At 38.4% G+C, this 27,182-nt stretch overlaps 1 non-coding gene across 1 annotated transcript; it reads right to left on the bottom strand.

Annotated features, from left to right (window-relative positions):
* Window positions 1–3,374: 3,374 nt before the first annotated feature.
* LOC145641397 (small nucleolar RNA R71) lies at window positions 3,375–3,481 on the bottom strand. The gene has a single exon (XR_014115427.1). It is a non-coding gene; the product is annotated as a small nucleolar RNA R71 (small nucleolar RNA).
* Window positions 3,482–27,182: the final 23,701 nt, after the last annotated feature.

Raw genomic sequence — 27,182 nt, forward strand, 5'->3', positions numbered from 1 at the left:
ACTGAAAACAAGCCTGGCATCGGTGGAGGAAGCGCCCCAGACGATGGAGTTGTGTATAAGCCATGATCTACACGAGTGATAACTGGCCTGAACTCAGGCTGTGAAGACTGTGAAAACGAATGTCGCTGCCACTGACCCTGAAACTGCTTGAACGGCTTGGAAGACTAAGGCTGTTGCAACCGAGCCTCCTGAAACAACTGAGAAAGCTGAGGCTCCCGCTGAGACTGAGAATGCCGATGAACCTTAGGAGATCAACTGCCACGGCTAGGCTCTCCCTCGTTCGATCCTCTATGCCTCAAGCGTGAGAGGGACGTCCGTTTCTCCTTAAAGACACAAAATCAAAAGATGTCAACAGTGCGAAATAGAACAAATGGTAAAAATGAGAAAAAGTTAACATACCTCAAGAACATTGCTAGAACCGCCCCGACAACTTGCACCACGCCGAAGCTTGATGATGCAGTACTTCAAAGCGTCAACCAGCTTCATGAATCCCATCATCTCCAGGCGGGTAGGCAGAGAACTAAGCAAAGAAAAAATTAGTAAAAAGCGGTATTAAAAGGGATGAATAATGTATCAAAAGCTTACCGGCTCAAAAACATCATGCAAAGACTCCTGTGCCTGTTTGAAACCCTCTGGCGCGTCAGCAATATGGTCCTCAGTAATACCGATCGGCCCCGGGTAGCAGACGGATTGAGGCGGGATCTTAATCCTCCCCACACGGCGAACAATCGTTTGAAAATACGATCGAATAATCAGGTTATTCGACGGTTTAAATAGAGACTAGCAATAAAATTCTCAAAAGAAATCATACCTCAGGAAGACGGGGTGGAGGAGCCAATGAGGGAAGCAAGTCCTGCGCATAATCTCCCTCCATACGCATAAGCTCCTGCCAAGGAAAAGTGCAGCGCTCTCCCCTGTTTATCAATGATAAGTGACTTTTATGTCACTTTTAGGGTAGTTTTATGCTTATTTTCCGGTTTAGTTTATATTAATTTCCCTAGTTTTACACTTCATTTATCTCTTTTTCTTATTTTCCTTATTTGATCTTTATTTTATGTATTTCAGTAGTTTTTAGCTTATTTTCTTAATTTATTTAAATTATCTTATTTTCTATGTTTATATTTTAAGTTTTTATTTCCTGTTATATAAAAGTAAAACAAAATATGATGAGTGACATTTATGTCACCCTTAGGGTAGTGTTTATGCTTTGTTTTAGCTTGTCTTGAGGTGTTTTGTTCAAATAATGCGTTTATACATGTCTCGATGTGTTTTGGATGAAATCGCGTACATGGTAAATGCTTCTCTTTATTGCGTATTTTCACCATTGCCTTTACCTTATTGCTTTCCTTGGTGCTTGTGCTTACGTATTTGATGTCTTGGGTTACAAAGAAGAGGACAAGTAAGCACGAGAGTATAATCAAAGAAGCAAGGTGCGAGGGAGCGCAAAAAGTGCGCGAGAGAGCGGTCGTCGTGCACGGGTGCGCAACCCTATCAGATCCCGTGCAGAAGGATGTAAATTTCAGAATCGAGGCAGAGAGATTAGCGCGGGTTGTGTACGACCTGTGCGCGGGCATACACTCCCTTGCGTGGGCGCATACCCAATGCGCGCGGGCGCACAACTCAGCCAGCAAGCCCCAACCCACAAAGGCGCGGGCGCGCACACTCTGTTGCGCGGGCGCATAGATACCTTGCGCGGGCGCACAACGAGCCTTGTTAAGCGTTTTTGCGCGTATCTATTTATTTTCGAGGCTTTCTTTTTACGGGACGATTGTATATTATTAGATATTTTTCTCTAGTTTTAGGAGATCTTCTCTCTCTTAGGGTTAGATTAGATAATTTTTAGGGAGAGAAAGTAGATTATTGCTCAATTTTCTTCCAAGTATTCCAATTTGCTCAAGTTTAATCTTCAATCAAGCATGAATTCAAGTTTTCATCTTTCGTTAATCCCTTCTTTAGTAATCTCTAATCCTTTCCTTTAGCTTTATTTATTTGCATTTATTGTTGCTTATTTTTGTTAATCTTATTAGTTCATCTAGTTGCTATTGATTTCATTGTTTTTAATCATGTTTTGTTTTGTGTTTCTTGAGTTTGTTTCTAGTTTTGTTATTATGTTTAATCTCTCTTCTCTAGGCTAATCTTTTAGCTAGGGGAAGGGGATGGGAAATAAGAGTTGATATTGGATGAATGATGATGGTTGGATTGAACTCATGCCATAAAATGATGAAATACATGATTTTTGATAGCTTGAGATTATTGTTGCACTCTATTTGATGTTTTCTAGTTTAAATGCATGAAAGTGATTTGAACTAGATTAAGATCATCTCTATTTTAATGATTGCATTAGAATGTGTCATTAAAGTGGACTTTTTATTTATTGTAATTCTTTATTCTCTTGATTTGATTATAATTAATAGGATGCATGAGAATGATCCATATTAGTGTAGACCTCTTCCATTGATTTGCCTAGACTATTGCATGAGAATGAATTGTTCAGGTAGAATCTTGTGTTCTTTGGCATGTGTTTCATGATAATCATTATTATTCCCCTCTTTCTAACCATATTTGACACCCCCGTTTCCCTAGCGTCATTTTCCGATGATTTAAGTCATAATTTTCTTGCTTATTTGTAGTTTTAGTGCTCTTACTCAACAAAACAAAACAAAAAAAAAACAATCCCCTTTTTACTCTTGCATTAGTGGTTATTGATGTTGAATTAGTGTGCTTCCCTAGTGGTTCGACCCTTTACATGCCAATAACTAGTTTGGTGTAAGTTTAGGTATTATAAATGATTAATTAAATTAGGGTAGTAGCTTAACGACCTATCTAACCATCGATCAAACTTTGGCGCCGTGGCCGGGGAAGCGGCTTGTTTAACATTTATTTTTTCTATTGTTAGAGTCATTTTATTTGCTTTCCTTTCTTTTATTTTGCTTGCTTAATCCTACTTGTCATTGCTAATCGTGTGCTTAGCTTTGTTGTATTCAAAGAGAGATATGGCAAGACAAGAGGATGACCTTCTTTTTAGGGAGTTTGGAAATCCGGAATTCTATGAGCTCACGAGTGGTATACTTCTCCCGACCACCGAGACTAATTTCACAATCCATCCACAATATGCTAGGATGGTGCAAATTGAGCAATTTTCCAGAGGCGTAACTGAAGACCCCATTCAGCATTAGGCCCGATTCCTTGAGTTGTGTGCAATGATGCAAACAAATGAGGTGAGCTAAGATTACATTCGTATACATCTCTTTCGGCAATCTCTCACCGGAAGAGCAAAGAAATGGCTCAAGCTTTTGAAGCCCAACTCTCTCACCACATGGAAGGAAGTTGCGAAGGCCTTTCTCAAGAGGTTCATTTCCGATGAGTAAATCGCAAAAGTGAGGAGGAAGATAGCTTCCTTTGAGCAAGAACCAGATGAAACTCTTGGGGAAGCATGGGAAAGGTTTAAGGATTTGATTAGAGCATGTCCTCATCATAAATTCAACCGTAATTTGCTCATGAGATTCTTTTATGATGGCTTGGAGCCAATGTCAAGGACCAATCTAGATGCGGGTGCCAGTGGCCAATTGATTAAGATCCGTCAAAGCAAAGTTGAAGCTACAATTGAAGAAGTGGCTATTAGCTATTCTTGGGGAGGCTAAAGAAGGTCCCAAGGGCAGCAAGGAGATCTTTATGAGTTGGAGAAAGTCGGCCAACTTAAGCACATAGTTGAGCTCTTGAATGAAGGACTTTCCAAGTTGAACTCAAGTGTTGGTTTCTGTTCAAAACCATCACAAATCATTGATTTCTCAAGTGCTTGTTGTGGTGGGATGGATCATGATGCATCGTATTGTAGAGAGTTTAATCCCAAGCAAGGTGAGGCTTTAACTTTGAGGGAAGAAGAATTTGTAACTGTAGACACCCATTTGTGTCTCCCCAAAACCAAACCCAGTGATGAGTACCTTTCGCGTCGAATCATAATCGAATAAAGTGAAAGTGTGGAAAGTTTAGTGTTGCGGATAGTTTTAATTTCTTTTCTCTTCTCTCTGTTTTTTAAAACTTATTTTAAGAAAATAGCCAATCCAGTTTGGTTGGTCTATGATATGGGTCCAATAGTAATGTAGTTAGATGGGGCTTGAAAAGAGCTTTCCAACGATATATTATAAGCCCAATTCCGATGAATATTGAGAAAGTTATGGCCAATTTACTTAATTGGGCCCGTTTTGAGCCTCATATGCGGCCCAATGATCTAGAGGAGGGCCTAATATAGATTTATCATTCCTAATGCAATTAGGAATTGTTTTAGTCTTCTAGATTTTTCTAGAAGATTCTTTTCAGAGTTTTAATTAAAACCAAAGAACATTTTTGATGAAAAGATACGATTTTATCCTCATGTACGGCAAAATTTATCTGATTTGAGAAAACGCGTCAAAAACAGGGTTAGCGCCAAACGTCAGGCATTGGCGCCTAGCGCCTGGCACTTGCATTGGCGCCTAGCGCCACTGTTTTGTTAATTTTATCTTTTTGGCTGATTTTTCTATAAATAACGTCTTAATAACTCCGTTTTCGATAACGAGTTTTCAATGATAATCATCTAAAACTCCGTTTTCATTCATAAATTCTCTCATTCTCTTTAATCATTCACCAATTCTCATCATCTACATTCACCTATAACCAATTTTCAATTCTCTTTCATTCTCTTTAATCATTCATCATTTCTCTCTCTCTTTTTCTGAACTTGCTTCTTAAATACAAAATTCCGCATTATTAGATCTAGAGACACTTAGCCATATTCGAAGTTGCCTTCGCCCTAGACATGAAATGTTTAATTTCTGAGGGTTTGGTCCCAAATCTCTCTTTCAATTATTTAATTTAATTGTTTTGTTTATTATTTTCCTTGAAGTTACTAACGTGTGTATTTTGTTATTAGAAAGAGGTACGAGTCATCAAAGTAAGTGCTTTTAATTAATTTATTGATATTATGATGTTGAAATCATGTTTAAATTGTTATTATGATATTCCTAGTATCATGTCTAGGGTAATTTAATATTAAGTATGATTAAAAGTATGATATCTTTTATGTTCTTCCTAATATTTATTCATGTTAGTATCATGTTAGGGTTAAAGATTTGATTTTTATTGCTTAGTGAAATACTAGGGTTTGTTGTTTAATCTTGTTAGTATCATGCCTAGGATCTTGCTATTATTAAGCTTTAACATGATTTATGATTATTAATTATGATTATGATTATTTTTATGATTCATGATTATGGTTATGAATATTATTATTATTATAATTTTATTATGATGATTATTATTATGTTGCTTGATATATATTAATGTTATTGCTTGATTACACCTTTTTATGCAGGTTTAAAGGGAATTTGTACTTGTAATCACGCTTAATAAGATAAATAATAATCTTGTTTAGGGTTAATGTGATTATAATTCAAGTGATCGCCAATAATAGATTTATTTGTGCCTTAATATTCAACCAACATAGATAAGCAGGTTTAGGGTTAATCCTATTGATTGCATGTTAGTCAGAAAGCGCACATGAATACGATCAGAATAAAGTAGAGGCCTATTATTAGGGCAGGTTCAATCTCTTTTAGGTTGGATGTGTACCTTCATCTCCGAACCCTTATTTGATTCAAGACCTTATGGAGTTGACGATCTCTTGGATCGTTAGGGGGTGTAACCTTCACCTCGTGAATAGTTTACAAGTTCCTAAAACTTGTTGGCGACTATTTTGCTCTATCTTCTTCCCTTTTGGACGCCACCGTACTTTAGTGTATGATCACAGTGGGGTTCAAGCTAGGGGATTAACGCTTGAAATTATTCCCTACAGTTTTTGCGACTCCACTAGGGAGGATTTCTATTTTAATTCCTGAATTTGTTTCGGCAATGATTTAGAATGAGTGATGAGACTCGAAACGTTCTAAGTATTTCATGTGCGTAATTTTGATTAACATTATTTGTCATATGCATAAAAAAAGATCTCATTGGAAAGACCATCCGTAATGAGTTAAAAATATAGGATTTTACACGTAGGAAATTTGAGAAATATCTTTCACAACTAGGACTGAAATAACACCGCGCGAAACTGGAAAATTTTATCGAGCATAGAAAGCTGCTGAGGCGTGTGGGAAGTAGCGCCAGGGGCCAGAGCATTGGCGCCAGACTTTTAGCCATAGCGCCATACGTCGGAATTGGCGCTAGGCGCTACAGCTAAAAACTGGCGCAAGTCTCTGTTTGCCGGCGCCAACTTCCCCCAATACCGAGCCAGAAATATGCGTTCTAATTTAGACCAGTTTTTCGTATTGTTTGCTCGATCCTACTTCCTGATTGAATTTTTTCTCACTTTTCTGAAACCCATATGTGTTCTACATATGGACATAACCCTCTGGGAATTCATGCTCCATCTACCTGATTGAACGCTTCGTGCAACAAAGGGTACATCCGAGAATGTTAAATTCACCAAACCATGGAAGCGAGTTTTTTCTAAAACTCGCGGTGTCCCATCAACTCGCGCCAACCCTTTAGAGTAAGGCTTCCGCACGGTGCATCTGGACAATTAACCATGGACCCTCTATTGACTAAACCATATCTCGAACTTTAGAGAACTAGAGCCATGGTTAGGTTGCAAACTCATTGCATCATATTGTGCCTACTTGACTAACTGAGCATTATTTGTTATGCATATATTCTATGTTTCTCTTAAACCATTTGTTTGACTTGTGTTGAGATTAAATAAATTAATGACTTAAAGAACTTTGCCTAATTAATGAATGAATTAATTAATTAATTTGAGTCAATAAAGTCTAATATTTTAATCAGAATTGACCTATTACGACTTTAGGCATATCCCAGTCGATTAATAACACCGAAAACAGTCTCAAATTGAAGCTCCACCTTTGGCGCCAAAATCTGAGTTGTAGCGCCACCCTGTGGAGTCTGGCGCCTGGCGACAGCTCTTTCGTTTGGTGCTAAGCTACATAGTGTGACGCCAGTTCTGTCATTTGGCCTACAGTTCGGATTATTGATTGAGTTCTCACCTAGTGTCTAATTAACCAGTTTGCTAAGCAATTCGGTTAAATTTCGCTGTCAATAATACCTTGTTAAGTCATTAAGTGAGTCTAGTCACATAGTCTAGCCACATGGTCATGACACGAGTCTTAACATATCACCTACACTCACTAGTCTTAGCACACACTTTAAGTACACATGTCACCATGACCATGTCTTAGGTTCATGCATAAGTCGGTGTTTCCATCATTTAAGTTGGGGGGTATATTCTATTCCTAATTCTTCATATCCCTCCACCTCCATCATTCTTCTTCACATTCTATTTCGTTTTTCTTCACTTCCTACATCCATTGCATGTTGAGTAAAGTTTGAGTCAAATAATTAACAGTAAATATCCCCAATTTCCTTTTCTATAGTACTTGGTCGAAGAAAGAAGGGCGATTAATCAAGGACAACCTCTTTGTTCAAGTCTTACTTTTTGATAAACCGATTCGTCAAAAGAGGAAGGCTAAAAAGATAATGGCAACTCAAGAGGAAGTTAATGAACTTAGGAGTCAATTGACTAATGTGACTAAGTCACTGAAGCTACTCACACTCAAGATCGATGATCCCGTGAAGCAACAACAAATGAACTTCATACAAGAAAGTCTAAGCAAGCTATCTAGTGACTATAAATTTCAAGGCATGAGTTCACAAGGGGCCTCGCTGGACAAGGAACTTCTTCCTCATAAGTTCAACGCCACTGACATCCCTAAATTAAAGGCAACATATAACCCTTATTTTCATCTAAGAGCTTTCAAAACCATAATGAGTATTAAGGGTATTGATAAGAAAGTTTTTCCCTATCTGTTCCCACTATCTCTCGAAACCGTTTGTCAACAATGGTTCTTTTCTCTCGAGAAGGAAAAGACCTCTACCTGGGAATCTATAGTAAATGCTTTCGTTGATAGGTACAAGTGCAATATTCAAGACGAAACAGACTCTAGACAACTTGAGATGTTAAAACATAAGGAAAACGAAGGGTTCACGTCTTTCTTCAATAAATGGAGGGAAAAATCCACTAATATTATCAAGGCTACCACTGAAAAGGAATCTGTGAGGATGTTTATCAAGAATCTCCAAGGGAAGTATTCAAGGCACTTAAAATACCAACACAATTTGAATACTTTCGAGGTTGTCTATAATATAGGCATTGACATTGAAGATGACCTTCTGAAAGATAATAGTGCGAGAGGAAAGAAGAGCAACCATCCTTCTTCTTCCTCTCCCATTAATGAGGTACATGCCACGAATGCCTCTAAATCACGAATCCAAAGGTCAAAGAGGGTGTTCACCCCACTTGGTTTGAGTTATGAAACGGCTTTCTAGAAGCTACATCACAAAGGACTAGTCATGCCCATAGGGCCATCAAAGATCCATTTCCAGAAGCCATTCCACCTCAGTGGGACCCTAATAAGCACTGCAAATATCACCAAGGAAAGGGTCACGACACTGAAGAGTGTTGGAAACTCAAAGAAGCTATTTAAGATCTGATCGATAGCAATGAAACTTCTGAGATTCTAGCCATCGAAGATGACCAAGCATCCTTCGATCCATCACTTCTTATCACACCTGTAGGAGAGCCCATGATCGAGACAACTTATATGACCTCTTTCGATGAGGTGGCCATGATTGGGGAGGATGCAAGTCTTTTCTTAGATAATACCCAAGTAAGACTCGTCAAGTCTAAAAGAGGACGTTCGAAAATTGCAAGATGTCGTTGCCATGCTCTAGAATGTGGTAGAAGGATTAACAAATCGGGTAATGGCCATCGAACAAAATTCTCGCCAAGGGTTTAATGAAGAACTCAATGCTCCTATGCCACAGGCAAAACGGACCATTGAAGAATACACACCAATAAGAATGACTTACAATGAAGCTTTTGACTGTCTACATGATCAAGGTCATATTCGCTCCATTGGTCCTAGTCAAGACCCTCAATCTAAAAAACTTTTTCCCCAATTGGGATCCAAATTCCTATTGTCGATACCATAGAGGTCGCGGTCACACTACTGAAAAGTGTCTCGCCCTCAAGGATCGTGTTCAAGACTTCATTGATTCAAATCTCCTTCATGTTCCTCCGCGCGACAAGAAGGCCTAGATTAGTAACAATGGTAACAATGGCTGTAAAGGGAAGAAGAACGACTATCCTTCTTCTTCCGAAAACACCTACTCTGTAATAGTGTTGGTACTTTCGACCTTAGTGAGATCCTAGACATGGGTAATCGAAAGCAACCGAAAAGGGAATTTACCCCTATTAGAATTAGCTACGATGATGCTTTCGATTGAATCCTTGCCAAGGGAATCATTACTCCCATTGGACCTATTCAAGATCCCCCACTTAAGAAAAGATTTCCTAGTTGGAATCCAAACGAACACTGCAAGTACCACCAAGGTAGGGGTCATGCTACTAAGAGCTGTTTGAAGCTAAAGGAGGATATCTAACATTTGATTGATAACAACAAGCTTCCCAAACCTCCAGTTTACAAGAAAAGCGAGTGATGATAAAGCAAACAACACAAGACAAGAGGCGAGTTTCAACGACAAGATTTCGTGACCTCTTTTTTCTATTTCTTTTTTTTTATTTACCCTTTCCCAAATAAGTCTAGCATAGGCACTTTTATTCTCCTAAGATTTATTTTGTAGGATCATTATATATTTTCTTTTAATAAAAATGCGCATTTATTTCCTTATACATGATCATTTCATTACATTGCATTAAAAAAAAAAAACCATGTCGAATTAAGCACAAGATATACCAATGATTTAAGGCACCCCTTGTAGCCACATCATATCTCCTTTTACCTTTCAAATATGCAATCCTTTCTTCATAAACCACTTTGAGCCTCGTCTAATGATATACCTTTCTTTTTTCAACCTACATCTACCTAACCTTGGGATGGGATGGTGTGCAACTTTTGCAATTCTAAAAAAGCTTGAGCAAATTCATTAAAATTAAAATAGCAAAAATAAGCAAAAGCAAAAAATAATAATAAAAGTGTACAAAAGGCAAGTGTTTCAATGTCTTTGATATGAACACGTCTCAGATTGCGTCTCTTATAGAGTGCTCGGTACTGTGCCTGAGAAACATGAATGCCAAGTGAGTAATATACCGCATGATCGGGATTGCCCACACTTATTAAAATAAAATAAATGCTAAAGAAAAGAGAGCTAAAAAAAGAGTCGAAACTCAAGCATAAAAATATAAAGATTCAAAAGCGAGGTTGCACACCTTGGGGGCTTATCTAGGGTCTTGAGCCTTTATCCCCTTCTTCTTCAAACCTTTAGCCTAACCACGTTACAATCCTTAAAAAAGACCTTTTTGAGGTATTCACACTTGTGCGAGGTTCGGCTAGAGCTACGTTCGGCCTGATTCCTAACGGATACGTAGGCAACCTCACATCGAGGTGTGGCCGTAATAAACATGCATTCATATTCACATTCACACACTTTCACCATGATAATATCAAGGAATCTCCAATGCTCATCCCTATTCACTTAGAGCTAGACTTGGGGGCTTGATCCCTACATCATTAGCTTACCTAGCCTAAGAGTCACCACCATTTGACTCTTTTAACAAATAATATCTTTCCACAAACTTAGCTCTTGTGGCTTAGCTTTAGTGTCACTTTCACACACTACACAGATACATGACCAAATTTACTCACCTTAGGAACCCTTTGTAATGAAATCTTAACATAACGATGAAGCATGCCTGGTCACATCACTCATAACTCATAATTGTCATTGCATCACGAAGTATGAAGTGCTTAGCCTCCGTGCCTAAGTTACCCAAATACTTTCATCATTGAGTCAACAGTTGAGATAGCCTAGGATGGATTAATCCTTGCACCTTGAGAGATAGTATCAAACAACATTTGACTAAGCTCATTCAACATGCATCTTCAAACTTTCGATTACTTTTTGCGTCTTTTTTTGTTTGGAGAAAGTCGGTACCCTCCACAAAAATGACGTAAATTATTTGCTTTTTAGCATTTTCGAGTCGCACGATCACATTACGATGCACACACAAGTCATGTACACATTGAGTCATGTCGTGTCACATCACCTTGATTTGAGTCTAACACATGTGTCAAACAGTTTGAGTCAAGTCAACCTCAAGTCAGTCAAACATATCGAGGCAAGTTTATACCTTGAATCGTGTCAAGTCGATGAGTCAAGCAAAGTTAAACCTTAGGTCAACCCTAAAATAATTAAGCCTTACGTCAACCCTTAGATGGTTAAAGAATTTGGCAAAGTTCTATAGTAAAAAATAAATACAGGTGCATTAGAATAGGGAAGACCCTACTCCAATTCTTGGCGCCAGAGAAATTTCAGCAACGACAGAGCTCGAAGCCTCTTAGAAAGGTGATTTCGACCTCATACAACAATTTCGGGTTCCCTGGTATGCCAGTTAGCCCCTATAAGCAATTTAACATGATTAAGTAGTCAGTTGATTACAATCACAATAAGTGGTCGACCTGATGAATGATCGTCTCACTTAGCTTAAAGCGCCTAAGAATTGGCTCATCACGGAAACACCAAGATACTGGTTTTAGCGGAAGCAAAGTTCAGGCGAGCTTTACAGATCGAAAAACGTTTGTCTTCGAAAATTTTTCTTCAGAATATTATCACAACAAATGTTCAAGTACCAAAGCTTTTTTGTTCAGAGACGCGTGAACATCTCCATCAAAGCTCTTTGCTCCAGAGACGCGTGGACATTTCATCAAAGCTCTTTGCTCTAGAGATGCGTGGACATTTCACCAAAGCTCTTTGCTCTAGAGACGCATGGACATTTCATCAAAGCTCTTTTGTTTAGAGACGCGTGGACATTTCTTTCAAGCTCTTTTGTTCAGAGACGCGTGGACATTTCTTTCAAGCTCTTTTGCTCAGAGACGCGTGGGCATCCTATTATCAAGCTCTTCGTTCAGAGACGCGTGGACACATCATTCAAAAGATCATATAAAAAAGAAGCTCTTTGTTCAGAGGCGCATGAACATATCTAAAAAAGAAAAGAAGCTCTTTGTTTAGAGGCGCGTGAACATATAAAAAAGAAGCTCTTTGTTCAGAGACGAGTGAACATCGAAACAGCAAGGTGGCGTTCCTTAGATTTTGGAGAGTTGTCACAAACAACTGAGGATTGTTTCAAAAGAAGCAATCTTCGATGGTATTCCCTTGGACGTGGAATATTATCATAGCGGAGGAGGATCGTTTCAAGCGAAGCAATCTTCTAATTAGGAAGCAGTTACAGGCGTAGCGGTTTTCAAGCGGGATGACATTCTCTAGCTTGCAGGAGGCCGGTCATCAAAACAAGGATACAACAGCAATGCGATAACAATCAGTTACTTTCAAATACGTGTGCTCGACGGTGCAAGATACGCGTTTCTTAACTCTTTTATCTGTTTAACTAACGCTAGTTTTGCAGGTATCGACGTTACAAGAATGATTTAGGATCGCAGAACGTTCTGAATCATTCTCCGTCCCTATCGATACTTTGACTTTTGTTTTCGAAACTTGCATTTCTCCAAACTTAGTCAAAGTGGGGGCTTCTGTAGACACCCATTTGTGTCTCCCCAAAACCAAACCCACTGATAAGTACCTTTCGCGTCGAATCATAATCAAATAAAATGAAAGTGTGGAATGTTAAGTGTTGCGGATAGTTTAAATTTCTTTTCTCTTCTCTCTGTTTTTGAAAACTTATTTTAAGAAAACAGACAATCCAGTTTGGTTGGTCCATGATATGGGTCAAATAGTAGTGTAGTTGGATGGGGCTTGAAAAGAGCTTTCCAACGATATATTATAAGCCTAATTCCGATGAATATTGAGGAAGTTATGGCCAATTTATTAACTGGGTCCGTTTTGAGCCTTATATGCGGCCCAATGATCTAGAGGAGGGCCTAATATACATTTATCATTCCTAATGCAATTAGGAATGGTTTTAGTTTTCTAGATTCTTCTAGAAGATTATTTTCATTCCTAATTCAATTAGCATTGATTAATTGACTTTTGTTGACTTTTCAGAGTTTTAATTAAAATCAAAGAACATTTTTGAGGAAAAGATACGATTTTATCCTCCTGTACGACAAAATTTATCTGATTTGAGAACACGCGTCAAAAACTGGGTTAGCGCCAAACATCAGGCATTGGCGCCTGGCGCTAAGCCTGGCCCCTGGCGCTGGCATTGGCGCCTGGCGCCAATAGCTGGCGTTGGCTCCAGCTCTGTTTCAGTTGCGCCACTGCTCTGTTTTGTTAATTTTATCTTTTTGGATGATTTTTCTATAAATAACTTCTTAATAACTCCGTTTTCGATAACCAGTTTTCAATGATAATCATCTAAAACTCCGTTTTCATTCATCAATTCTCTCATTCTCTTTAATCATTCACCAATTCTCATCAACATTCATCTACATTCACCTACAACCAGTTTTCAATTCTCTTTCATTCTCTTTAATCATTCATCATTTCTCTCTCTCTTTTTCTGAACTTGCTTTTCAAATACAAAGTTCCGCATTCATTAGATCTAGAAACACCTAGCCATATTCGAAGTTGCCTTCGCCCTAGACATGAAAGGTTTAATTTCTAAGGGTTTGGTCCCAAATCTCTCTTTCAATTATTTAATTTAGTTGTTTAGTTTGTTATTTTCCTTGATGTTACTAACGTGTGTATTCTGTTATTAGAAAGAGGTACGAGGCATCAAAGTAAGTTATTTTAATTGATTTATTGATATTATGATGTAGAAATCATGTTTAAATTGTTATTATGATATTCCTAGTATCATGTCTAGGGTAATTTTAACATTAAGTATGATTAAAAGTATGATGTCTTTTATGTTCTTCCTAATATTTATTCATGTTAGTATCATGTTAGGGTTAAGATTTGATTTTTATCGCTTAGTGACATGCTAGGGTTTGTTATTTAATCTTGTTAGTATCATGCCTAGGATCTTGCTATTATTATGCTTTAACATGATTTATGATTATTAATTATGATTATGATTATTTTTATGATTCATGATTATGGTTATGAATATTATTATTATTATAATTTTATTATGATGATTATTATTATGTTGCCTGATATATATTATTGTTATTGCTTGATCACACCTTTTTATGCATGTTTAAAGGGAATTTGTACTTGTAATCACGCTTAATAAGATAAATAATAATCTTGTTTAGGGTTAATGTGATTATAATTCAAGTGGTCGCCAATAATAGATTTATTTGTGCATTAATATACAACCAACATAGATAACCAGGTTTAGGGTTAATTCTATTGATTGCATGTTAGTCAGAAAGCTTACATGAATACGATCAGAATAAAGTAGAGGCCTATTATAAGGGAAGGTTCAATCTCTTTTAGTTTGGATTTGTACCTTCATCCCCGAACCCTTATTTGGTTCAAGACCTTATAGAGTTGACGATCTCTTAGATCGTTAAGTGGTGTAACCTTCACCTCGTGAACGGTTTACAAGTTCCTAAAACTTGTTGGCGACTCTTTTGCTCTATCTTCTTCCCTTTTGGACGCCACCGTACTTTAGTGTATGATAACAGTGGGGTTCAAGCTAGGGGATTAACGCTTTAAATTATTCTCTACAGTAAACCAAGCTCAATCCCAACAACTTCAACAACCTCCATGGCAAGAAAACTCCTACCCCCAAGATGGACCTCTCTTCAATCCATGAACCCAAAACATTTCCTACCTTTCCAACCAAGTAGAGAACTCTCAAGATCAAAATCATGACCTATTTCCTCAAGCGTATGAAGAAAAATCCCCACCCAAACACACACAAACCCAAATTCTTCAACAATATCAAATTATCACTCAACAATTCCGAGAAATCAAATCTTACAATGAAGCTGTTGATTCCCAAATAGCCAAAACTTTTTCTCTCCATTTAACCACAAAACTCCCCTTACAATCATCTACTAACCCTTCACATAGTTATTAACCCAAAACTTGCAAGGAGGACAAGGTTGTATATGATGTGGTTGAGAAGAAGGTTCAAGAACAAAATGAGGAGCCATTTGATTTTAGTGAACCAAACAAGTTTAAAGGCCCGGTTCCCTTTCCTTGTAGGCTAGTTGAGAATGTTGTTTTGAAGATCCCTATGGCGGTGAGCGTATGTAGAGTTGATGTGGTCGATGATGTGATGGCTAATGAGAGCTTACCTCCACGTGATGATAAGGTGACAATGAGGTATGATGAATTCCTTGAAGTTCCCGCTTGGTTTGAAGGCTCTCTTAAGGAAGTTGAGGTTGCCCTTCCTAATATTGAGGGTTCTAATCTCGATCCCCCTTTTAGAAGGAAAAGAAAGAAGAGTGAAAAAAGAAGAAGAATAAACAAGAAGATGAGAAAGAGAAAAGATGACCCACCATTGGCTCTTGATTCATTCCCACCTTTTCCTTGTGGTTATGTGAGACCTCAAGGAGTTCTAGTTCTCAATCTTGGGGGGATATATGATTCAATCCTCAAGTTGATGAGGGTGATGTTCTTTAATCCATCTTGAATGAGGTGAAGGGTCAAGCTAGAGACCATAAACAAGCGCTTCTCGGGAGGCAACCCGGAGGATTTCTAACCCTTTTTCTCCCCCTTCCTTTCTTTTTCTTTTTGTTTTATTTCTTTGTTCTCTTTTGATGTTTTCTTTTGTTTCTTGTCTTGCCTTGTAGGTTTCTTTTTGGAAGTTTGGAGCGGAGTGACATTTGGTGAACTCTATTTTATGCTCCTTAATTCTTTTAAGCCAACCTCCCAGTAAGACCTTTCTTATTTTTACTCTTTTACTCTTTCTTTGAGTGCTTAGTTTAGGACTAGTTTAGGAAGAATTTGAATGGTTCGACGTTGTTTACATTGGTTCTATGGAACCTGGGATCGTTGATGTTGTTATCGAATGATCAATTGTTTGGCAATTGGGACTTATTTGGATTATATGCCTCAATTGTGAACCTTTTTTATTTCTTCCTCTTTCTTTTGTTTCGTTTTCCTTTTTTTGTGGCAAACATGGCTATGGAAAGATGAAATGAATTTGTTTTGGAACTCGCTCATGCATTTGGAATTGATTGCTTTGATAATGTGCCAAAGAATGTTTTTCTTCCTAATTGATGATGACCTACATGGTTTGAGAGTGCTTGTTGTTGAGAAAGACAAATTTTAAGCTAAGGTAGCAAGGTTAAGAACTACTGAGGACGTTTGAAACCTTAGTTCACGGAAAAGTGGTAAGATGGTGTTGCTCTTTATAGTGGATTTGAAGCTCTTTAGTTAGTATTTGTTTACTTCCTATCCCTTGTGAGGTTTAAACTGTTCAAGCCTTCATCAATTTTGTTGAGCGGCATTTAGGATCCTTGACTATGCGTATCTTAATCCTTGTGTTGTCCTCTAACTCCCAAGATCGTGACCAAGCTGCTCTAAGGGAGGAAAAGGGCACCCTTTTCTCATTTTTCTTTATCTTCTTTTTGTTTTGTTACATTTTTTGTTTTTATTTTGCATTTGCTCCTCTTGCCAACCCTTTGAGCCTATTCCCTTTCTTGATTATGAGCCACATTACAAGCCTTATGACCTTTCGTTTCCCTAGCCCTTAGTTTGTGAAGCATTTTGGTTTGAGAATTTGTTTTGTGTTGTAATGAAAATGAGAAAGTATTACGCTCTTTGTACCAAGTAAGAAAGTAAATTGTATATATTGTGTGTAATAAAGCAAATGCATCCGAGAAAAATTCGTCCTTAGTTAAAAAAAGCAAGGACATCAAATAAAAGTTTAAAAAAAAAAGGGTTAGGCTTTGTTTTCTTCCCTAAGTTAAGCATTGAGGACAATGCTTCGTTCTAGCTTGGGGGAGTTGGAGCGTTATTTCGTTTTTGTTTTTATGGTATGTTGGTGTTGAGTAAGCTTGGGGTAGATGACACTATTGGTATTTTTGTTTGATGTTTGATGATTTCTTAAGTTTGTTTTTGAGGTTTGATCACCCTTTTGCTTCACTTAGGAAATATCATCAAAATTTTCAAATTTTCACCCCGCCTTAACCCTTTGCCTTACGTTATAACCCTAGTTAAGACCCTTGGAGGGGTGAGGTCAAATTCCGGTGGAGGGAGATAGATTTCAACCCTATGGAGAGAGTATGCATAGTTGAGATGTCGGGATGACCCACTAATTCCACAAATTGAATCTTTTTGCGGTTCCTTCATGTAATCATGAGGAGCTAACTAGGGAGTGATTTGAAGCTAGTGGAGAGAACGTGGACCGTCTTAGATGGGGCTAGGGCGGAGAATGAATTCTCTAGTTCTCTATGCTTAGCTTAGGTTTGTCTATTTCAACCATGAGCATCTTAGAACGTGTTTTCCTTCATTGTATTAAGAAAGGTGAGTATTCTTTGGTGCATGTCTCTTCTTTTTGAGTCCAAATGGAGTATTTTCCGCCTTTGAGCTTGATTGGTTTTCCTAAACCTTGCTATGTTATGTTAATCATGGTTGTGTTTGTTTTTTGTGTTTGCTTTTCTTTTTCTTTTTGTTTTGCCTTGGTTTTTGTCTAGAGTTGTGGGTTAAGCTTTTAGGAAACCCTCACGAGAGCATACTCGTCCTCTAGGGCGATCTAGGGGTTTAAAGGGCTTGTCTTTAGTTGCTAAAATTGACCGTGATTTCTACGAAAGTGAGTTAGTGTACATTCTTATTCTCCTTTAGTTTAGCTTGGGGAGTTTGATAAGTGACTTTTATGTCACTTTTAGGGTACTTTTATGCTTATTTACCGGTTTAGTTTATAATAATTTCCCTAGTTTTACGCTTCATTTTTCTCTTTTTCTTATTTTCCTTTATTTGATCTTTATTTTATGTATTTCAGTAGTTTTTAATAGTTTTTAGCTTATTTTCTTAATTTATTTAAATTCTTATATTTTCTATGTTTATATTTTAAGTTTTTAGTTCTTGTTAAATAAAAGTAAAACAAAATATGATGAGTGACATTTATGTCATGCTTAGGGTAGTGTTTATGCTTTGTTTTAGCTTGTCTTGAGGTGTTTTGTAGTTGTTTTGTTCCAATAATGCGTTCATACATGTCACGATGTGTTTTGGATGAAATCGCGTATATGCTAAAATGCTTCCCTTTATTGCGTGTTTTCACCGTCGCCTTTACCTTATTGCTTCCCTTAGTGCTTGAGCTTAGGTATTTGAAGTCTTGGGTTGCAAAGAAGAGGAAAATTAAACACGAGAGTATAATCAAAGAAGTAAGGTGCGAGGGAGCGCAAAATGTGCGCGAGAGCGCGGCCGTAGTGCGCGGTCGCGCAACCCTATCTAAACCCGCGCAGAAGGATGTAAATTTCAGAATCGAGGCAGAGAGATTTGCGCGGGTTGTGTGCGACCTGTGTGCGAGCGCACACTCCCTTGCGTGGGCATACAGCCAAGGCGCGCGGGCGCACAACTCGGCCAGCAAGCCCCAACCCACAAAGGCGCGGGCGCACAAACGCCTTGCGTGGGTGCACACTCTGTTGCGCGGGCGCACAGATACCATACTCGGGCACACAGATACCGTGCGAGGGCGCACAGCTACCATGCGCGGGTGCATAACGAGCCCTGTTTAGCGTTTTTGCGCGTATCTATTTATATTCGAGGCATGTTTTCTATGGAACGACTGGATATTATTAGATCTTTTTCTCTAGTTTTAGAAGAGTCACTCTCTCTTAGGGTTAGATTAGATAATTTTTAGAGGTAGAAAGTTGATTATTGTTCAATTTTCTTCAAAGTATTCAACTTTGCTCAAGTTTAATCTTCAATCAAGCAAGAATTCAAGTTTTCATCTTTCATTAATCCCTTCTTTAGTAATATCTAATCCTTTCCTTTAGCTTTATTTATTTACATTTATTGTTTCTTATTTTTGTTAATATTGGATTAATGATGATGGTTGGATTGAACTCATGCCATAAATTGATGAAAGACATGATTTTTGATAGCTTGAGATTATTGTTGCACTCTATTTGATGTTTTCTAGTTTAAATGCATGAAAGTGATTTGAACTAGATTAATATCTTCTCTATTTTAATGATTGCATGAGAATGAGTTATTAAAGTTGAGTTTTTATGGATTATGTTTCTTTATTCTCTTGATTTGATTGTAGCTAATAGGATGCATGAGAATGATCCTTATTTGTGTAGACCTCTTCCATTGATTTGCCTAGACTATTGCATGAGAATGAATTGTTTAGGTAGATTCTTGTGTTCTTTGGCATCTGTTTCATGATAATCATTATTATTCCCCTCTTTCTAATAATATTTGACACCCCCGTTTCTCTAGCGTCATTTTCCGATGATTTAAATCATCATTTTCTTGCTTATTTGTAGTTTTAGTGTTCTTATTCAACAAAAAAAAAATCCCCTTTTTACTGTTGCATTAGTGATTATTGATGTTGAATTAGTGTGATTCCCTAGTGGTTCGACCCTTTTCTTGCCACTAACTAGTTTGGTGTAAGTTTAGGTATTATAAATGATTAATTTGACTAGGGTAGTAGCTTAACGACCTATCTAACCCTTGATTAATCAACTCCTTAAGCAAGCGTAAGTCCAGCATCGACTCCGGTGGAGACAAGGGCACCACAAAGCGATCACTACTATGTTTACGAACGACACGCTCCTTCAGATATCAGAGAAAGCGTCCAGTACCAACAAAAACTGTGTGGTGCGCCAAAAGCTGCAAGGCCTCGGTAAGATTAGTCATCCCAGCCCAAGGCCGATACTGGATATCAATAGCAACCTGAAAATCACAAAAAGTTGCAATGAAACGCCGAAAATAAAGTCATGATAGAAAATAACAGGCTACAAAAATAATTCTTACACCAACAAAAGAGATGACTCGTCGTAGCAGCCCGCGTAGCGCAGGAACATACTCCACTCGTGACTTGCCTCGGTCACGCCAGCTGGCTTCGACAGGGAAGTCATGGACCGCTCCATGACGCCGTCGAGGGGCCAATCCCGGAAAGTACTCAAAGAACCATATCTGCAATGAAAAGTAATCTTTAAGCACATGAGTCGAACAAATTAAAACTAAACAAGGAGAGGAAAATCGTCACCTCTACGACTCTCCATAAACCGTAGACAGTGACAGGGGCCTGGTCGTTCAGCTGCCTACAGCCATGACGTAACGACAAGAGAAGATTGACATATCCAAGGTTGGCTTAGATAAAGGATCCTATCTCATTGATCCTGAGTAAAGAAGGAAGGTAGCAAACGAGCGCACGCGAACTCCTATTAGGAGAAAGAGTCATGGAAATGAGAATCAAAATGAAGATCCGTACTCGCTGCTCAAGTGATGCCTCATCCATGTAAAAACCACGGGCTAGAACAGAAGACAACTCTGATCTCCCGCACGTAGGTGCACCTCGAGACACCGGCTGAGTCTTGATGTGCTGAACGATCGGACCTAACAAATCGGCTACCTTGGCCGCCCCCCAAGAAAGACCAGACATCTGCTGTACGACCCGGTCAGTGAAGCGTAGACCACTGATCATGCTAAAATCTAGAGGGGTCACTATCATCTCCCCCCAAGCAAAGTGAAAAGAGTTAGTAGTATCCCAAAAATACACCAACAACGCACGAACTACTGTGGTGCCACAACCCCGGGGGCTGCGAAACCCTACGATCGCCGAATAAAAATCTAAAAAACCAGCAGGTTCCCACAAGGTATTCGTAACATGATCCCTCGTGATAATTCCATGAAGTCGGGGAATCAAATCTCCAACTCCGGAACTGTGACGGCGAAGCATGCCATCGACTCTGCCGGCTAGTGAACGGTGAGAAACGTGGTTCTCACAGCAGAAAACCAACTCATCCGACGAAAACAGAGGTGGAACCCACCTGCCCCTACTCGAAAAAGAACGAGGCTCCGTCTCTAAGGCATCGTCGTCCATGCCCTAAGGAATTGTGGGAGTGTCCTCCCGAAAAGCCTGACACTAGACACGAGTGGAAAGATCGCGATCCCGTTGTCTAGGCATGCTATTACAAAAATAAAAATCTAAATGTTTAGCATCATTTCCTAAGCTATTTAGTTATTTATTCCAAACAACTTAATGATTATTTCAAGTTGCATTTTATATTATACGCTAAATTTTTACCTCAAGGCTAAAAATTAGCAAAATAATGGAATTATTTCTAGTATTTAGTTTCTCCATGACGAACTAATACTATGTTCTCCTAATTGTATGATACTATGTTCTCCTTGACAATGTAGTACATACACAAAACATAACATGTTTCAAAATTGCACGAAAACAATAGATCGACACATCATGGCATATTTTACAAGATCTACAGCCAATATACAAGTGCAAAGAAACGACAAAAATAACGAGGACATCATTTCACAAAAGTAGTACCAAAAAAGAGAGGGATTTGCTCAATTCTTCACCAAATCACGCAATTTTTGTCTCAAATCGCTCACAAACGTACATACATACATATACAAGCTAATTCATGCAAAAAATTTCAACATAAAACCTCAAAATAAAAAATCCCCAAATTGATTTTTCAAGGGTTTTTGCCTGAAATTATTCGCTTGAAGCAAAGTTCGAGACAAAAATCAAAGGAAACTTACATGGATCCTTGTGGAGAATCAAAAATGAAGAAAATGGCAAACAATTAGAGCAAAATTGATGAGAATTTGAGCTCCAAAGCTCGAAAAACAGTCAAGACAACAATAAGAGCTTCCGCGACACGCTTAGCCAAATCCGTGACACGGTGTTCAAGGCCCGTGTCACGGTGAATCTGGATGTGGCAGAGCTCCGGAACAGCAGCTCGAGCAGTAGCCAGAAAAAAAACAAAACAAAAGATACAACAGCAGAACCACCGTGTCACGGTGACTAAAAACGTGACACGTTGAGGATGGTCGTGTACCGGTTCCAAGCTAACGTGGCACGGTCGTTCTTGAGATTCAAATTAAAAAATTTAAGAAGAAATGAGAAATAAGGAGATGAAAATGGTGAAAGGGTGCATGAAATGGCAAATGGAAGCTCAAATTTAAAGAGAAGAGCTTCCTGTTATACTTCCCCGTTTCCCATGCCACGGTGACCGTTACAGTGTAACATCACAAAACTGACCTGGCGCACGTGTATTTCGCTGGTAAACAACACTAGTAGACCAGTTTTCAACAACAAAATTCCTGCATCACGGGATTTTATACCGTGTGACGTGATATCTTCCGTGTCACGGGAGTTTCACTTCGTGACACTGTGGTCTCGCGCGTGACCTGCACGCTCCTTAAAGCTGTCAGCGAATATTCCTGGCATTTTGACCAAAATTGCACAATTTTCCGCACAAATTGGTTAGTTAGTTTTTCTGTTAAATTACGCGAAAAATTCTAACTGACATTTAAAGGGTATCAAAATTAATATTTTACCCCTAGCTAGCGTCAAAGTCAATTTGTCGACATTTTATACACCTAATATGGTCGGATAGTCGACTTGAAGGCGTGAATCATCTGCGGCCCACGTTTGGGGATAATCCAACCATCATACACTTGTAAATTTCAACAATCGCATCAGTTGTCGGTTTTCCTCAAGCATGGAAAACGTTATCGGTGGATTTTTCTTCAAGTATAGAAAACCGCCAAGTCGGCTTTCCTCATGTATGGAAAGCGTTATCGATGGATTTTTCTTCTAGTATAGAAAACCGCCAAGTCGGCTTTCCTCAAACATGGAAGGCAGTATCGGTGGAATTCTTCAAGCATAGAATGACACCAAATTCATCAGTTGGCTTTCCTCAGGCATGGAAAGTATCATCCGGTAGGTTTTTTCAGGCTTAGAAAGCTACAAAATTCATTAGTCGGCTTTCCTCATACATGGAAAGCGTTTGAACGAACGTCATCCGGTGGATTCCTTCAAGCATAGGAAGCTGCCAAACTCATTTGTCACCGATACACTAATGCCAGATACGTATTCTGTCCTTTTACTCTTTTATATGTGGAATTAACATTTTTCTACAGGTATCGTTGTATACCAGAACATCTTAAATTATTCTCCGTCCCTATCGGTTACTTTGATTATCATTTTCGAAACCGACGTTTCTACAAACTCAGTAAAAGTGGGGTATCGACACATATTTACAGTAAAACTGACGTTATTAAATGTAAGAAATGTCAAGTCTATGCAAATTTACATCACGTTCCACCTTCGTTTCTCTATACATACACCTCTCCATGGCCTTTCTCTACTTGGGGTATCGACAACATTGGAAAGATAACGCCACCAGGACAAGGGGGGCATGAATTCATCCTCATATCAGTCAACTATTTCACTAAATGGGTCGAAGCTGCCTCATATGCTAAGTTAACGGCAAAACACGTGGCTCAATTCATTGAGAAAAATATTACATGCCGCTATGGGGTACTTCATGAGATGATCAGTGATAATGAAACGCATTTCCAAGCCGAATGCGCGGAATTATTACAAAAATATCATATCAAGCATTACAGATCATCACCCTACAGGCCACAAACAAATGGTGCGGTCGAATCGGCCAACAAAAATGTAAAATCTATCATCGAAAAGATGACAAAAAATTACAAAGATTGGCCAAATAAGCTACATTTCGCCCTTTGGGGTTATCGAACCTCTGTTCGTACATCAACGGGGGCTACCCCTTTCTCTTTGGTCTATGAAGTTGAAGCTGTACAACCAATAGAGCTCGAAATCCCTTCTCTCCGAATCGCATTGGAAAGCCAACTAGATGAAGTCGACTGGATTAGAGCAAGATATGATCAGTTAGTCTTACTTGACGAAAAACGCTTGGCAGCTTTGCATCACGTCCAAACCTACCAACACCGTATGGCGCGACATTTCAATAAAAAAGTCAAGACTAGGAACATCAAAGAAGGTGACCTGGTGCTTAAGGCACTTCGCAAAAATGTGTTGGATTCAAGAGGAAAATTCAGACCAAATTGGTCAGGCCCGTACATTGTTAAATTAATCTTGTCTGGTGGAGCGGCACAATTGGAAGACATGGACGGTAACGGTTTCGACAATTTAACCAACTTGGATCAAATCAAGAAATTCTATGCCTAGTTGCATGGGATCATGACCCAATAGAGCTACGTTTAGCCTGATTCCTTTTTAAGGATACGTAGGCAACCCTTCAAGGGGGCCCGACCAATTTAAAAAAATAAAATCCTTCCTCCGTCAATCAAGTATACGTGCCAGTTCAGCATTGCGTCACGACAAAATGGGGCTAAAATAAAAAAATTGCTTGTTTAGCATCCGGAGTCCACCGTGGCACGGTGGAACTGCAGCAAAAATAAAATAAAAAAAAAAATTTTGCCACGCCATGGGAATCTCCACCATGTCACGGCAGTTTTCACTATGGCACAGTGGTAGTCCAGGAAAAAAAAAAATTTGCCGCGACACGGGAATTTCCACCATGTCACGGCAGTCTCCACCGTGACACGGTGGAATCTCAGACTTTCCGATTTTTTTAGTGATGCAGACTTTGCGAATTCTTTTATTTGTTCGACGTTTTTTTTATTCTTCTATTGCGTCCGACTTCTTGACTCGGATATATATGTATATATATATATACAAAAAAGTCATTGTAGTTTTTATTTAAGGCGAAAATAAATATGCTATTATTATTGAATTAAATATGACTACAATTATTGGCATCATGCGCCTTATTTTAAAAATTATAAATAATATAAGCAAAGCAATACTAATCTAATCCTTCTTCACTTGAGGAACCTCCTTCTCTTTTTCAACTAGGTTGGCCTTCACCATTAATTTGTCTTTTGTAGCCCGAACCGTCACACCCCTAGTCGAACTTTCACCCCTTTCACCTTTCTTAGAATTCTTTTGTTGCTTCTCTCTTTAAACATCTTCTCCATACCCTTCCCTTTCACATAATTCTTCCTTTTAGGCATTATAGGAGTCTTAAATTCAATCCCTTGTTTTCTCGGACCTAGACGATCTTTAGGAGGCATTTTCTTGCTTCCAAGACGACCCTTCACATCAAATTTGCGTGATCCAACTCGATCCCTTCTACTTCTAGGATTCAACCATGCCTTGTATGCATTAGATAATGGAGGAGGAGCTTGGTTACTTGCAGAAACGGTCCCCAAAGGTCTTACAATCCAATAAGCCTCGTACTTGTAAACATAACTTTCATGCAACGATACTTCACGAGAACTATCGTTATAGCGTGGAACTACTTGTTCAAGTCCATATTGTCGCATCAATCGAGAAGGACAATAAAAAGTCAGCCTTGAGATACTAGGAACACGGCAATACGGAGTATCATTCCTACCAACCATCCTAGTAAGCCTCCACCAAGTCACCACCCAACGAATGGAAAATTCTTTCTTTGCAAAGAAATTCTTCCAATCTTCATACGACATGTTCAAAGAGTAATTCTTCTTCCTGCAGACTAGATCGTTGGACCATATTTTTAGATATCGTCGGGGGCTTCAAAAAGTTCTAAACGCTCCATCAACCAAATATGCAAAATAAAAAAAATTAGTCAGGAAAAAAAAAATTGCAGAATCCACCGTGACACGGTAGAATGCACCGTGTCACGGCAGAAGTTCACCATGATACGGTGCCTTTTTTGTGTCATGGGAGCTACTCGGAGGGCATTTTTACCTGTAGCAGTACTTGAGAGCCCTTCCTGATGGTTTTCCGGTCAGCTTTTGCTTCGTCAAGGCCCCGCAAAGTTGCTCTAAGGCACATAGGCATGTCCTACCCTGCCATTTGCTAATAAAAGCTTGCTAAACATGCAAAAAATATAAGCCCTTCTACGGCATACATGATATGACTCAGAGACAGGGCGATTGAAATAAAAATTTGCAAGTTTTTTTAGATTTACCTCAGTACTACACACAATTCTATTTAAATCTAGATCTGTCAGATTAAGATGGCGTTCAAATTCTTGGTAATAATACTCACGTAGGGTAGGCATGGCAGTAAGATTCCTGGCAGGAAACCCAAAGATGGCATCGAATCCTCCGGCAGGGGACATATTTCATCGTAATCAAATTTAAAACAATGTGTTTCTGGACTCCAATAGTCTAATGCTGCCCTAAGAAAATCATGTTCAATCGCTTCATGTCTTAGGGCTAATAAACCCCTGACATGAAACAATCCCAACTCTCTTTTGTCAGTGTTGGTCAAAGAATAAGACCAGTCACGCAGTGTATTATCAAACTTCTAAGACATTATTATTGAAATATGAAATTTTAATTATTTTATGTTTTGTAATTATGCATATCACGAATATACCGGTCCTATTTTATATCAAAAACGCTCGGAATTACTCAGAATCTATCTTTCTATACGCGTAAACCACATCGTTGCAGAATACGCGCACCGTGACACGAGATTTACCACCATGTCATGGGAATTTTTGCCGCGACACGACAGCTTTTGCCATGACACGGTGTACAGTCCCGTGTTGCGGTGTTCACGCGTTTTTTTTGATTTTTTTTATCCTTTTCTTATTTTTATCCGGATTTTTATTGTTTTATCTTCACCGTTTATCTTTTAATTATGTTTTTCGAGAGTTTCATTCCTAATATAATTCTCTATTTTTTTTATTATTAATATTTATTTTTATTTTTATCTTTATTATTTATTTTTATTTTATTTTATTATTTTATTCTTATTTCTATTTATCTTTATTCTTTATTATTTTATTTTATTATTTACTCTTATTTCTATTATTATTATTTTATTTTTTTCTTTCTTACGGAAAGTTGTAAACCTTGTCCCATTTCCATACTTATTTATTTTGGAGGAGTTGTAAAACTTAACCCTTTTTTCTTTTCTTTTTATCTCTTTTATCTTTTTGGGAAGGTCGGTACCCTCCACTTACGTTTTTTTTTCGCGTCATCAATAAATACACAATCACACACAATGAGTCTCAAGCACACAATAACACACACTAAAAAATACATAAACTGTGAATAATGTACAAAATCAGTCATGATGCCTAAGCAGTGTCAAGTGTCACCAACTAAAGTACAAATAAAGACCCTCGGTAAAAAATCGGTAGAACAAGAAGAGAGAGGATCTGTAACATATCCAGCCTGTGAATACGGGAGCAGTGAGCCAAGGAGTCCTGCCATCATCCGAGTACGAGGAGTAGTATCCCTACTAGTCCATGTAACTCTAGTAGCAATCAAACTCAAAG

The sequence above is a fragment of the Chenopodium album genome, chromosome 7, assembly GCF_948465745.1.
Source record: "Chenopodium album chromosome 7, dcCheAlbu1.1, whole genome shotgun sequence".
NCBI classification, from domain to species: Eukaryota; Viridiplantae; Streptophyta; class Magnoliopsida; order Caryophyllales; family Amaranthaceae; genus Chenopodium; species Chenopodium album.